Source organism: Lepisosteus platostomus, chromosome 20 (genome assembly GCF_059453375.1).
Source record: "Lepisosteus platostomus isolate fLepPlt1 chromosome 20, fLepPlt1.hap1, whole genome shotgun sequence".
NCBI classification, from domain to species: Eukaryota; Metazoa; Chordata; class Actinopteri; order Semionotiformes; family Lepisosteidae; genus Lepisosteus; species Lepisosteus platostomus.
The window spans coordinates 4,074,638-4,090,301 of NC_142630.1; the positions used below are offsets into that span (position 1 = coordinate 4,074,638).

General features: G+C 36.5%; 1 long non-coding RNA gene across 2 annotated transcripts in view; it reads left to right on the forward strand.

The window, feature by feature from the left end:
* The first annotated feature begins 2,448 nt into the window (after positions 1-2,448).
* LOC148644299 (uncharacterized) overlaps positions 2,449-15,664 on the forward strand; it is a 44,172-nt gene continuing 30,956 nt past the window's right edge. Inside the window, exon 1 of one of the 2 annotated variants that reach the window (XR_015928738.1) lies at positions 2,449-2,520. This is a non-coding gene — a long non-coding RNA (uncharacterized LOC148644299). Of the gene's footprint in view, positions 2,538-15,664 lie in introns of both variants that reach the window. The other variant, XR_015928737.1, reaches the window with a different exon arrangement.

The following is a 15,664-nucleotide window of genomic DNA, read 5'->3' on the forward strand; positions in this document are numbered from 1 at the left end:
ATTGAGAAAGTCTGCATTTAGCAGGAGGACTAACATAAAGAATGAGACTAATTTACTTAATGTAGCATTAAAATGAGGTATATTAGATATCTACTGTAGGTATTAGTTAGGAAAAGACTCAATAATGTTTCTATTCTGTCTAAAAAGAATTGGAAAAATGGGAAATTCACCATGTTACAGCTGGGTAAAATCTTCATCAGTAAACCTTTGTTTTACAATTCCTCTCTGGTGCCCAATAAGGAAGTCAGTACCACCAATTTGCAGTTAATGAAAATGGGTTTTATCTTTCTGGTCTCCAGCTTTACAACCTTAATTAGTGATTCAACAGGCAGCAGGGAAATTTCATTAAATGTTCTATGTAAATGCTAGAAAGATATTACTAATGATTTAGAACTAATTAGTACATCCCTGCAGAAAGTCTTTGTAAAATACAAACCTTCGTTACAAGATAAGAAGAAAGTTTATCAAGCAGTTGTGAATAAAGACAAAAAACCTGATTAAGTGATGCTGTGATGGTACAAGCATGCTACATTGTACAAAGCTGTTTGCTACTGGTTGAAGTGGATAGTTTTTAAGTGGATGTCCATCTTCTGGTCAAGTAGAAATTGATACATGATACACATGCCAGACAGCACAGGTTCAAAAAAGAGAAGAGCAAACTTCATAAAAGATTTGACATAAAAGCATGAAGTTTCAGCATTTTTGTGACAAACGTATCAGTTTTGTCAACTTAGTTATCAAGGCATTTTCACTTGAAGTAGCAGTAAAAGGATTGTCTCACTGCAGAGTAAGCCCTGGCCAATTCAGAATTAAGAAGTTCTTCAAAAGTGGATGAAAAGAGCATCTGATCAGAATCCTGCAGCCTTGTCACTTTTTAACAATATTTGTATTTGTTTAATCAATTTCCCTACGGGATTAATAAAGTATTATCTACAGTATCTATCTAGTTGATTGATACATTCAGGTGTTTTACTTTGCTGATCTTTATAGTAGTTTTAGTATTTTTAGTATCAATATACCAGTTTCTACCAATCCTACAGAATGACACAAAACAACTAATCATTTGGTTTAAGTCTTCATGAAAGATTGAGCACTAACACCAGGAATTCATTGATGCAGTTGAGTGATGATCTGACCTTGTGGACTGTGGAAAAGATGCCTCTAGCTGGCCAAGAGTAATTTGGCTTGGTAGAGTTGGCTAGAAGTATTTTTAAAATAACCAGTAACATGCCCTTAACCCTTGTTTTTACATTTTCATTTTATATCCACCCAACCTGGAATTAGCAGTTGTCTCTTTATTCGAGGACCAGTAACTGTGCTGCAGAGAGAAAGAAGATGGCTACACGTGTTCTCCAGTGCCTCACAGGAGGGGCTGTGCTGATTAGAAAGGTGACAGCAGTGATAGATGTGCTCCTAGGTCTGCAGGTATCTGGGGAGCTGCAGGAGCCACTGTTTCACTGAGAGCCCAGGCTGACTGATCCCAGAGCTGCATTGTTCTAGGCCAATAAGTTAAAAATGCAACTTCAGCACTGCCATTTCCTTAGACTTAATGGGCATCTTTATCAGTGAACACTCTACATTTTACTACAGCAGTATGAAAACCTCAGGAAAAAATCAATCCGAAATAGAGCAGTGAGTAGAAGTCTTGGCTTTTCTGCTGCTTTTAAATCAGATTGCAATTACAACAGCTAAACAGGTCCAGTATCAGTAAATAAATACAGATTAATGAGCGTAACAAGAGCTGATTTTACATGAAGAGGCATCCATGTCCCATTAATTGCAAGTCGGCTTTTATCGGATTGAGACATTACAGATAGGTCACACAACTAGTTTAGAGTATTAATATATCCTCTTGCATTTTAATTATTTTTGGATGAACATTGCATTCATATTATGGTATGTCTAATAGAAGCATTATAAAATATTAAATCATTTATTGGAGAGGTCCAAGTGTCACAGTCTCATCCTTCAAAAGTTTAACGGTGTAGTCCACACCCAAAAAACAAAGTGAAAAATACAAAAGAACCAAGGGGGAAAAACACAAAACTATAGTACAATAATATATACATTCATTGATTTAAAAAAACACAGATTATTGTAGGCAGCTACCATTATATTCTATGACCAACTTCCTCCTATCTCTATTCTCCTATCTTGAAGAGCTCCTTTTCTAGGTTAAACTCCTCCTCCTAGAATATTCCACTATAAAGCAAAAATAATTCTATAAAATAAATTATCAGAATTCTGATATACACCTTTCACCAGTGAGTACACAATTAAAAAATAACATATTATTAACCAAATCTCTTTCAATTTTATGAAGTCAATTTTATGTCCTTTTATGTACGTAAATATTTGTAAGAGAATACTACCCCCTCTAAATGGTATGTTCTTACAAATCGATCCACGCATGCGCAACCCTGAAACAGGCACTACTAAGCCAGCCCCTGTTGCCATGGCAAGGTTTGGGTCCTACAAGTTGCGGGAGAAACCATTTTGCCGGGGAGAAATCAAAACAAGGTATTTATTCGAAACACGTGAGTTGAACACCAATTTAGTTCATTTCACTTATAGAACAAAGAAAAACGGGCGTTTGGGTTCAATGTTTAATTTTGACCATACGTGAGCAAACTTCCTTTACTCTGTGTGTTGCCCCCAAAGAGCAAGCAAAGCTATCCCCGGAATTCCAGACCAGGTAAAGGTTGTTTACGTTTGAAACCAGATTTATCGCCTTTGTTTGGATAGTGAAATGTTTACGTTTGCGTATGTGTGTGTACATGTGGCTACCTCACAAGTGCCAGGTGATCTGAAAACGGTCTCCAGTCACCTAGTTGACTAAACATACTTTTCAGCAATAAAATACTGCATCTGCAATTCGCTTTTTTGTCACCCATATGCATATTTGGTTGTAATTGACGTGCAAATGAGTTTTTCTATTTGTTTTACGTAAACGTGATTTCAAATAATGTAAAGCCTTTGTTAATTCTACCTAGCAGTTAATTAATTTTCACTTTTAAAATGTGATGTATGGCAAATGAAAAACTGATTAGGAAAGTGATCCATTAAACTGCTGAACAACAGTACCTGGAGTTGTCACAGCTATTAAATATAAAAGTGATTTGTAGTTAGGTTCGAATATTTTCCTTTAAGTAAAAAGTTTGATGAGTATGCCATTCCATGTGTAATTTACCATACAGGCAGTAAAATTGTCTGTCATAAGTAATATTGAAGGGAACTCACTACAAACAGATTTTTCATTCACTTTGACTTACAATAAAGATTTAAAAAGCTTTTACATTTGTGTAACTCAATATGGTCAATTCAGACTGCAATATGTTTAGACCTCAACTGTGTGGATATTTCACACAATACATTTTTTAAATAAAAGGCAATTACCATTTTTTTCATTAAGCTGTTATTTTTAATATTTGCAATATAAAAATGAAAGTACGTATTTATCCTTGTACTCTCCTGTGTTTTTTTTGTAAAATCCCTTAACTGATTTATACACACTGTCCCTCTCCTCTATTGTGCCTCTCAAAAAGAATAGCAGCTCAGGTTATACAGTACAGTTTCACTAATATACGAGGTGTCAAAATAAAACAAGATACATCAGCATTTCATACCCTGAATACAATACTGCTGATACCATCATATTTGGAAGCCAGTACAGAACAAAACAAATATAGTTTATGCACTTACAGCACATCACATAATTCAGTTTCATTTCTGCAACAATATTAAAGTCAGCAAAAAATCATTTCTTTTATCCTTTAAATATGCATCTGTTGTAACAAATTCAAACACTGGATTTACGGGGGGGAAGATTCTTCTTCTGCCAGTGCAGGTTAATCCTAACAGGTTACAAGATGCGGCAAAACCTCCTCATTGTAGTATTGTTGAATTAACTCATTGAATTAATTGATTTTTTTGTGTTCTAGCAAGCAAAAGATTGATCAAAATTGTGGTTAAATCTTTCTCCTAAAGTTTTATCATGGAACTCCATTTAACACAGTATGTTTCACTTACTTATAAGTCAATCTGTCCCTAGAATGCATTGCTATATATTTTGATGGCTTTTAGGACTTTAAAAATTAAATACCATGGTTTTGTTATATTACATATTCAACTTTCTCCTTCATTCTGTTTTTCTGTGCAGTAGCACACATGTTATTGTAGCCTCCAGTGAGACAAGTATAGCACAGTGAGTGGGTGTTATACCATCTGCAGAAGTGATCCTTCATACAATAAACTCATTTTTGCCTTACTTGTAGTCCATTTACTTATTACATTTAAAAAGTACTTCATGGTGCACTGCCAATATATTTCATCCTCTTGAAGAGATATGACGCAAAACATCTTTAGTTATTGTTACAAGTTCATTATATCCAGCCAGGATAATAGGACCATCGTCCTCCAATACTTTCTCTCTAATAAGCAAGTAGCATTAGTCGTGAACAGCAAAGCATCAGTAAACACACAGACCTAGAGATTTAACTTGCTACTACGAATGAAAACAGATAAAGACTCATGTGCGCTTATAAATTACCAGTAAAGAAATTAGATAAAATAAATCTACTGTATATATTTCTCATGGCTATGACATTGTGGTCATCCATTGAAGGAAATTTGGAGATTTCATATAGAAATTGCAATGTTATTAATTCTTTAAAAGTTTTTCTCTGTTTAAAAATTGAATTGGAAGTCCAATCTCTGCAGTCTGAGACAAAGTATTCCACAGATTTAGCATTTCTTAGACTGCATTAATGAGTCTTGTACAAGAGGACCACGCAAAACCAAGGTTGATTGGCATGGAGGTCTTGGAAATGGTGTGATTTGCATCTGTCCAGTTGACTGGTAACCCAAGAGGATAAGACTGCCACAAGGGTGCAACAGGGTTATGGGCGTACTATACTTTTGCAAACACCGCTGCCCAAAGCACTCCTGCAGTACACCAATATCTTTCTATTGAGATTAGAAAGTTGGTTATAAAAGAGCTAATTATGAAATCTGTTCAGTTAACAGTTAAATAAGCCCATGATAAGGAAAAACAAATCCTGGGGGCTGAAACATACAGTAGAAGGTCTGAGGACTATGTGATCAGAAGAATTCAAAACTATAAATACAGTATCTAAGCAACAACAAAGCTTTGACAGATCATTTGAATAATGATTACATGCAGTATATATTTGGCTACTCATTGATGCCCTGGAAACTATTTAAAAACAGAAACTTAAAAATAAGGTTAATGGAAATAAAGAAGTAATAAAAGCATATGACGAACGATTACATTCAAACAGGAAAAATGTAGTGAGAAAATTGTATTGCCTATGATGACTAAGAATAGTTAAGTGCGTTCATCTTTTATAAACTGTTCTCATCTATACATCTCTCGTTATTCCGTTATTCCGGCTGCTGTTGAGAAAATTCACCTTATTATGTGCAGTACTCTGTTCTAGCACTGTGTAAGCATAAGAGATCTGTCTAAATTGACCATTCTGAGACCAGCGTTGGACTTCTAATTTAATCACCAAACAGCCTTTGTTTTTTCTAGAACTCAGCCATTCAGGGCAGTGCAAGGAGGCAACCCAGCCCTGGATATTCAGACATCATTGAATAGGGTTCGTAACATTTAATAGACCAATCCCTGAATCCATTGAAATCACCCAACCACGTTTGCTCCCCATACTGTACAACCCCTCTTTTGGGTATTGTGTTTTTCATCATCAGTTCTAAATGCAAATCCTCCTGATTTCCACTGGTGACCAAAGTACCTTATTTCTCGATCATGAAGCAACATTCACTTTTAGATTAATTCACTTATTTTGAAATGTATGTTTTTTATTATACATGTACAGTATATCCAGTTCCCCCTTTTCACTACTTACTCACAGCAAGCAGTATGATGAGGACGATGACAATTGAACACCACAGGGAAGAGTTTTCCACATCTCTAGCTGTTCTTGGAAGCTTGCCAGATGTTCCATAATCCTTGAGCAAATATCAGCAGTGCCTCAAAGGATAATGCGTGCACGGTCTATCTCTGCAACAGAACGGGCAATAATTACTTAGCCAATGTGTTCCAGCAGTAATAAGTAAGTAATATGAGCAAACTTTAGCACTGTACAGGATATCATCAATTGAAACAGCTCATAAGTATAACGCATAATGGAGTGCTTTGAAGGCATCTGTTTTCATATGTTTAGCACATACAGTATCCTTACACCTCTCCCAATCTGATGCAGAAAAGCTAAAGGGTGCTTTTTTTTCAGAGTTTTGATTGCAATGCCATGCGTGCTAGTGTATCCGCATGTTCTGAACTTAGCTGCTTGGACTTTTATCAGAAATTAAAATACATGAGCATAGATCACCTGTTCTTGCCTCTGTGGCACTGGCTCCCTAAGGATTTCCAAATAAGTTTAAGCGCTTTAACAGCTTGGCAGAGTTTGGCACCAGACTACATCAGTGAACTGATACTCTATATACACCTACGTGTCCTTTGCACTCTTTGGGCTTTTGGTCTCCGGTACGAGGCTTCAGACACTGGGCAACTGCTTTCTGTCCCATCTATGGAAGCCTCCCAGCCCATATCAGATCTTAAAAGTTTGATGATTTGAAAGTGATTTAAAACCCACAAGTCGACTCTAATTTTAAAGATTGTTAACTTTATTTCTGTATATTTGCCCATCTTGAGAAAGGAAACCAAGAAGAGGAGTGGAAATCTTAAGCATCTCAGCCAGTGGAGGCCTCTGACTGGAGACTGGCGCTGCACTGTCAGAGCAGACCTGTCCTTTTCTTAGTGAGAGGCACAACAATCGTTTAGCCCATATTTCAGGTCTTCATGGCAAATGTGCATTATCCATCTCTGGTGTCATTTTGCAAGGAGTATAATGGTACAGTGACAAGACTAACAGTTAACAGTTCCAGATTTGGGTGGCCATAAAAAGAACAAACCATCAGATGGAAGCTTATTTCCATAAGCGATGTTAAAGAATGAGTAGAATGGGTTCCAAAAAAAGCAGCTGCGTTCAAGGTTTCTTTCTGAATGAAAACTCCTTTATGTTCATCCTTACATGTGCTGACAATGTTAAAGACACTGCACTGAACATTATTTGATATTTTTTATTATACTTTAATATAATTTTCAGACTTAAAAGTGGACTCTCAATTTAAAAATCTCATTTTATTAATAACACCTTTAACTAGAAAAGAAATGTACAGGTCAACTATTTCAGTACATTTGAACATAGCTATTTCATGATTACTTCTCTGGGGGACGATTTAGAATACTACTGCTCTTCCCAATTTAAGACGGTGATTAAATTCTAGTACAGTTAATAAACTATTCAGGTTCACAGATGATCTCAAGTACAGAAAGTATAAACCATGAAAATGGTGTAGTACCTTACAAGTAGGGTTTGGGGAGTATGGAACATGCTATCCAGCAATGTAGTTGAACCTACAGTATCAGCTTCTTTGAAGAAATTAAATCTCAGATTAATTAGCTACTAGCAAATATTAGGTGGGTCAAATGGCCTTTTCTGGTTTAAAATCATGCAATCCTACTGTTTAATTCTGTAGGCACAAATATAATCAACTTCTCTTTCCTAATATTTAGTAATACATTTTTGGTATTCACAGTAACAAATTAGAATTTCAATAAAACTTATCTCCAAAAAACGAATCAAAAGATGGAAGATCTTAATTTTAATCGGCCGTCAAGCAGCATGTAAAAAAATGTAAAGTGTTTAATGAAGATTGTTTTCCAGCTAAATATAACTTTCACAAAAATAACAACTTTAATAGGACTAATAAAAAGTCTCATTAAAATCTCAGTCATTGAAGCAGAAAAGTATCTGTCAAAGCAAAGCAGCTGAAGGAATTGATCAGTTTAGACTTCACTGATGAGAAAGAACTCTGAACTGACAAGGCATCCATTTTTCTCATCTTGTATATCATGTAATGACTGGCTGATAATTGATGCTAACATCAGAAGACAGGAATGTCTAGATCTTGTATTTACCTTGGCTTAAAGGCATAGGGATCGAATCGTATATGATGCCAAACTCCACTGCTAGGAACAAAGAAGAAATCACCTTTAACAGGTATATTGGATGGGATGGACACCAAGAGTGAATTATATTCCAAAGACACCATTGATGGGAATGGCTGAGTATAGAAGTCAACGCAAATATTAAAATTACCGATGGTTAAAAAAAGTAAAGACACATGGGAGGAAAAGTAATCCATTTCCTGGATTCAGCCATTCTACCATTTACAGTTGCCACAGAAAGGCGAAGTATGCATGAAGAAGACAAAGGGATTGTATCTCTAGCGCATTGAAACCAAATAGGCAGAAAATGTTCAAGATCAAGTGATTTTTGCACTTTCCGGTTTCAATTCTTCTGCTTCTCAGAACAAATGAATCAAGTTTTTTTTTCTGTCTTAAAGTAAAGAAAAACATGCACTCTAAATATTAGAGGAGTGACTCAACTCGTCAACAGAGAAGAACACACAAACAGCAGAGCTCTTGAGTACCACATCACTGTTCAGTTAGCAGCAGAAACCTGGATTTCTCTTTCCTGTTTAATAGGTACCATAGAACAGGAAGAACTTGCTGTGTGATTGAATATTACAGTAAACGGATGGCTGTTGAGATTCTTACCTACATTTTAAAATAATGATTCAGTAAACTAAATCTAACTTCCTTCCGCTTCATATTTGTGGTACTTGGCATTATGGGGCCCTTTATTGCTTAAACTTTACAGTTTCTATTGAGATTTGTGTCATACACATGATAACTCTTTTAGAATTTAAATACCAGACATTACAAGCAAAAGCATAGACCGATTTGTGATATTTGTATAGACTACGCACTGACTGGTCTGAAAGTCAGTGGGTAAGGTGTAACACACCGAACATGGCTCGTTTTCTGATCTTTGATGAAAGGGGGTTTCAAGTTAAGCTTGGGCAGGGTTAAGTGGTAAATAACAGGGTTTGGCTTTAACATTACTAGACTAGACCATTTATCTAATCAGGCATTACAGCCAGGAAGGTGTATCAAGTGTAAAGGCATCACTGAAAAAGCAAGTACTGGCATTCATTAAGAGACTCAGTGGTCAAGAGCATAAATTGTACTGGCAGACTGGCCCTGCAGCAAAGAGATTTCAGGAGTTCCTATTTTTCTACAATTATAATTTTACCTGAAAGCATCTCCCTCTTCAGAGAGTCAAGACTGTTTAATCTTTAATTGCTTCATGTGGGTTGTTAGAATTATTTTGGAAAACTTTAAAAACCTGTATTTCTCTTCAATTCAGGAGATATTATGGAAAGGTTAATTGAATACTTTATGGATATTTTAGATTACAAAACATTACAAGCATCTCCACTCAGATTGTAAATTAATGTTTAGGCCATTTTAAGTGTTTTAAAAGCTAATAAGTTCATAACTAAAATATTCATATTTCTGAATGTTGTTCGATCTGTATAATAGTGGCTTGGCTTGTGTTCTTATGGAAATTATTTTCCTAGAAAGGGATGGTTCACTAATTAAAATGCCGATCTCTAATTAGTTGAGTGCAGATGGCTGCTGAATTTTAAAAATTATATGGTCAATTTTAACACCACACTTCGAAAAAACTTGGCCCCGTACACAGGATGAGGTTTGTTTGAATAATTTAATACCGAGTCCTGTGAATGCTCAGTGTGTCTCAAGTCTGCTGTCGCAAGGCATCCAAACAGTACATTTTTTCACAAGACACTACTATACATGCAGCAAGCGTGAATTCTCTCATCAAGATGAGCCCACAAGAAGGGGACCAAGGTCCCAGGATGCCATTAGTGTAGTGCCATGTAAACTGATTCCTGATCAATTCCTGATCACAGGTGTGGACCTGTGTAGCAAGCTCAGCACCATACATGGATCTCCCCATTGATTGATCGGTTGTGCACCACACCTGACTTGACATTTTTCATATGTACGACCAACCAGACCTCGCTAATAAGATGATTTGGTGAAAAATATTTTCTCTGTATGGTCAAAAAGAGTCAACACTCAATTTATTGAATTATAGAAGCTGACAATAGACATGTTTGCAGTTCATTAATCAAGAAGAACAAAAGAGATTCAGATGCCCCACAGTGGGTCATTTCTGAAAGTCCGAGCATTTCACAGAATAGCTGAAGGCTACAGCTACAAACACCACTTGCTCATACAGTTCACACCACCTTCAGTGCCACTCATACTGGTTGCCAGAAGAATATAGAAAAAGCCCACTTTTCAAATGTACTGTAGAAGCTGGGCTGCTTTGCAGAATATTTTCTTACGTTGTTACAATGCAGCTAAGGAATTAAACCCCCGCATTGTCAATAATACAAGAAAATAATTTTTAATTGAAAATTCAAATGTTATGATAAATTAATATTTTTACAGCTGTTGTGCTAGATCTGTTCAGCAACAGTACAGTAATTAAAGACCATATACAACACACTGAAAGCCCATACTGTACTCATGAACCAGGCTATCTCTATTTTTTATCAATAGCAAGCTGTCTGAGCTGAAAACAGAACATGGTGTACCAATTTCATGAACTGTTTATTGCCAACGTTATTTTAATGATCTCATTTTTGTCATTATTTAAGCAATCATTCAAGCTTGAATCCTTTTGCATACTTGTTTATAATAAAAGATTGTTTACAGCAAAAGATAAAAAGGCACAATCTGCATGGTAAGGCTTACAGAACACCTGACCTTAGTCTAATTGCAGTATCTGACAGAGGACCCTTGGAGGATGAATTCCAAGTCCTCCTTTATTCTCAATGACACTGAAAATGCTATTTTACTGATCAGCCTCCATCCTCAAACTTTTAAGATGAAAATGGTTTAAGCAAAGAAAATGGAAGCAAATGAGGTCTCCAAAACTAATGAATCTGTTTGCTTTTTTATTATTTCATTCTCTACCTCGGAATGCACTAAAGCATAACCAGGCTAATGCATTAAAATGCTAGAATATACCCAGTTTTTCACTGCAGCCCATTCAGAAACAAACATAAAAACAAAACAGATTGAATCTTTACTAAGAGGTCTATGACAAACCTTTTCCCCTAAGCATCAGTATGCACAAAGCCCACCATGATTCCAAAAAAGGCAATTTCCTGTAGGCTTTATTCAAGGCCATTTCAAGCTATAAATTAACAATACAGACTATTTAAAAAAAAGACACCCAACACCACTTGCACTCTGCACAACTTTTTTTAGACCAAATTAAGACTAAACACAAGCCATGTGAGAATGTGTATTCCTAGCCCTCAACCAATTAACTAATAACGGCTGCAAAAGAACAGGTAAAGCAGGTAATGATTTATTCCATACTGAAAGGTCAAGAAAAGAAAACGTTTTGGCTGTGGAGCCCTTCTTCAGGTATGACACCTTTTTACCAATTACCTTTGAGCTATGAATGAACCTTTACCTGTTACCTTGTAGCCTATGCATGCTGACTTAGCTACTGAACTTTCTACAGCTGCCCTGCCTCAAGATCTTATACCTGATAAGGATTTGTTACAATTTCATTAACCATGCTTTCTATATTTAATTAAACCGAGGAAGACACAAATGGTGAAAATGTGAATTCTAATTGGAAAGAGACTCTGGAAAGGAATGTAGGATTGCATCCGCATCTAAAAATAATGACATACAGTACAGGATGTCCTAGGGTGTTTGTCTTCTTTCAAGTATCTAAATTTCAGTCTCAACAGATTGAACAGCAATTACTGTCATCTTTGATCTTCAGATGTAGCAGTGAGATTCTTACATCGTAATTAAGCTCATTAATCAACATCCCTGTACTGTGTACGATAATTATCTAATAAAAACTAAAAATACAACATGACAGTGTGACGGCAGGAGTTCGTTCCGGCTGACTGCATACAGGTGGTGTTCACAGCAGAAAACTCGGGAAACCACTACAGCACGAGATTGAGGCAAACTACCAGGGGAACACTTAACATGCTGTCAGTTTTAGAATGAAAATCCATTCTGAAGCAATTATGATACATTTCAGTAAAATGTCAGCCCAACAGAGACCCTCAGGAAAATGAAAAACAGATGATGAGAAGGACCCAATAAAAATGTCACAGAAGGGGCATGAGAGGAGGGCTGTAGCAGAAGGTTCTTCCACTTACAACATGATTATAAAGTTTTGAGCTCCATTAGTAGGCATAATTACGTTTTTTTTTTCCTGAGGAATACATACTGATACCTTTTATGTCAGACAAATGGGAATAAAGTTAGTTTCAACCACTTTCTTGCCGCTTCTGCTTAGTCCTAATAATTCGTCATGGTTTCCTGTAGTTGTATACAAGTCAGAGCGACGGCCTGGCCAAAAAATGCATGAACACTGACAAAATCAATACAAGAATTCATACTGAAATGATTGTTTCATAGTAATATATTGCAAGATCAAGGAGGCTTTGCTGGTCTACAGAGCTTATCATGGAGTACTGGCACACAGAAGGACATGATGGAAGACCTGATACTCCACATTTAGTACTTTTTTTTAGAAGTGTATAATCTTAGCATGCCCAGAGGGGTTGGGCATCCAGTTGACCTTGGACCCCTAGAGATTTTTCTTCTCCTTACAGAGGTGTTTTTGGTTCCTCTCCTCCATGTCATGTATTGTCACACAGCTTTAAGTACCTTTGGGCACGCAACCTTGTTGTGAAGGGTGTTTTATCAAAATAAATTGAATTGAATTGAAATTGAAGATCATTTGCTAGACAACAGCCCTGGTGCTACTTAACTGTATAGCTCTGATGTCTCGCGTATCGGGATGAAATCTCACGGTCAGCCATCAATGCAAACAGTGAGCAATCTCAAATTTCAATTGAAAATCTCATGCATTAGGGTTTTAGACCCTTGAGAACTATGTTAGTAATCAACGTAGGGTTTCCTCACAGCTGAATCGCCAGATCCCGAGAAACTGCTGTGGTTCCTTCATCACTTGCGAAACTTAGTGAGAAACATAATTTCTAAAGAATAATAAAGGGTGTGGAAGACACTTCATTTGGTCAGGTCAGCCAGGTCATTCTACAGTGACCCTTGTTAATGAACCCAAACAGAGAGATATTCTCAAGAGGCTGAGAAAATACACAGTTGGTGTGCAAAGTCATTCACTGGTCATTATCAGCTGTGCAATGTTTCGCCTGCTTGCTGAAATGACATGGCTTTAACATAACAGTAATTACTTTAACAGTAAGGCAAAGAAAATGTTTCTTGTTCATCTAACAGCTGTGACACTAATTCAAAGCACAGGTTGAACCTTATAGACCAAGTGTGCCAGATGAAGTGGGGGAAATGTGACGAGCTGCTTATGACTGAGAATCCCTAAGCAGTGCCACATTGTTTGATATGGTTGCCATCTCTGCTGATTCTGGTCTAAGAGATCTTGGGGGGGGGGGAGGAGAATCCCCTTTGTATAAAAGCAACGTCTGGGTGAAGGAGGAATGCCTTGCATGCAAGTCCTGGAGATTCCAGGACACCCTGAATAACCCGTTGTCTGAATGCTTTTGTGTTTGGGCTGGTTAATGTCCTTGGCTTCAGCTTCTTGCTCAGCATCTATGAATTACAGCACTATTGTTGAGAGAGACATGGTTCTCTGATGGGTGCTATTCCCCCTTCTCTTGCTGGGGCCCTCTGACTGTGAAAAATGGTGACTGGGTTTACATATGTCAGTTTTTTTCCCCAATTTTCAAATAATATCTAGTATTCACACCTGCAGTGTTGTCATTCCCAGCATGTCCTAGTTTTAGTGCTGTGCACAACGGAGGAGAACCAGTATCAGCAGTGTTTTAGAGCTGTCCAAGTGCATGCCGTCTCTAAAAGTTACAAATGTTCAAAGACTTTATAGTTTAGATTAAATACAGCGATTTCGAGTTCAGTTTGTACAATGGAAGAAAAACATTTTTCAAGTCCTCCCACTCTCATTAACATGCATGAAACAGATCTCTACGCGTAGCCCTCTTCCAGAGTGAGAAAATAAAAATATTCTACTTGTTTTCAAAATGTTTTTGATCAAGTATTTTTAACGTTCATCTCAATTGAAAACTTGTAATATCAAACAAGTGGGGATTGCACAAGTGATTTGTCAATTAATAGGCAAGTCAGTTTATCAGAAGATGCAATAATCCTGTTCTTGGAATTTAGAACCTAAAATGTAAGAGTTAAAGAGTAACTTGGTTTGGTGTGTTAATTAACGGGAGAGAATTACCAGATTTAATCACGTACAAATGAACAAATTATTTGTTCATGGACATTGAACAAATTCAATCATAATTGTTTTTTTAAAGTATCAAATTAAAAATGAATTTCTTCGGATTCTGGAGCACTTAAAAAAATCTCTTCTGTCTCAAAGCATCCCAAGAATGTGTCATTCAGTCATCTTAATGGCTTTCAAATGCAATTACCCAATCCTTTCTTGCATTTGGTAAAGTGCTACCATGCCTGATGATTGCTCCAAACGTCTTTTAAAAAACAGAAAAATAACGAAGAACATCCAAAAGTCAGATTTCCTTGCTGACGTACACGTGCGTTCAGCTATCGGATTGCAAATCCCCAGAGATCCAGGCATTGACATGTATTCATGAGTCTTAAATCACTCAGAGAGCAGGTTTCTCAACCATTGTGCCATTTTTGACTGTAGTAGAGAGAAGTGTTCATGAAAACACACCAAATTTCTCCCACAAATGCAAGAAAATCTGAGAAGGAAATTTCAGTGCAGTCAGTGCAATATACTACATCAATTTATTAAAATTCATAGCCTCTCAGTTTTCAAATTCAGTTTACCTTATTTTAAATTTGGTTGCCTTACTAGGAACTTGTCTTTATTAAGATCAATTATGATATGGTGTTTTTTTTATTGAAGACATGGATGACTGGATAATAGCCATGTATGAATTAAGTAACATGGTTATGATAATGATTTTGTTATTTAATACTGTATCTCCTGCTCTGTTCAGTGAAGGAAAGGCTGAAAAGAAACTAATTTTTGGGTCCTTTTTGGAGAAATACTCCCTCTCAATAGTAAGGGAATCAGATGCGCAGGTTAACCATGGTAATAAACAACTACAGTACAAAAAGTTTTAACCACTGACTGAGAGGCCTGGCAAATTCATGTTCAATTAAGCAGTTTCTCTGTTATCATGGCTTGTGAGTAAGTCATGCATTCAATTAGTGCCTTTGTCAAAATAAGGAGTTTAGTGTATACAGTATATTCAATAGTGGATGATTAGAGTCAGCTCCAATTAATATGTTCATTGAAGGTTCTATCAGCTATCGAACATTTAATTGGTGAGTAGTATTATGGAATGAGAAAAATGAATACTGAATGTGGATGGCCTCTTGTTGTCCCAAGGTCTTTAAAATTGTTCAGTGTTTCAGAGTACTATGCAGGTTTTTGTTGTGCAGAACATTTCTAACAGAAATGTCCACATTGGCGAGCAGTCATTTTACAGCATAATTTTACACAAATACCCTTTGCCTTTCAAATTATTGTAAAATTAAATTTAAATATATATTTCCTAGACATGCACTCATTTTACATTACATAAGAGATTAGAGGGTGACTTATCAGAGTAGTTATAGCATCGTGATGCTTCCTTCAACTACAGC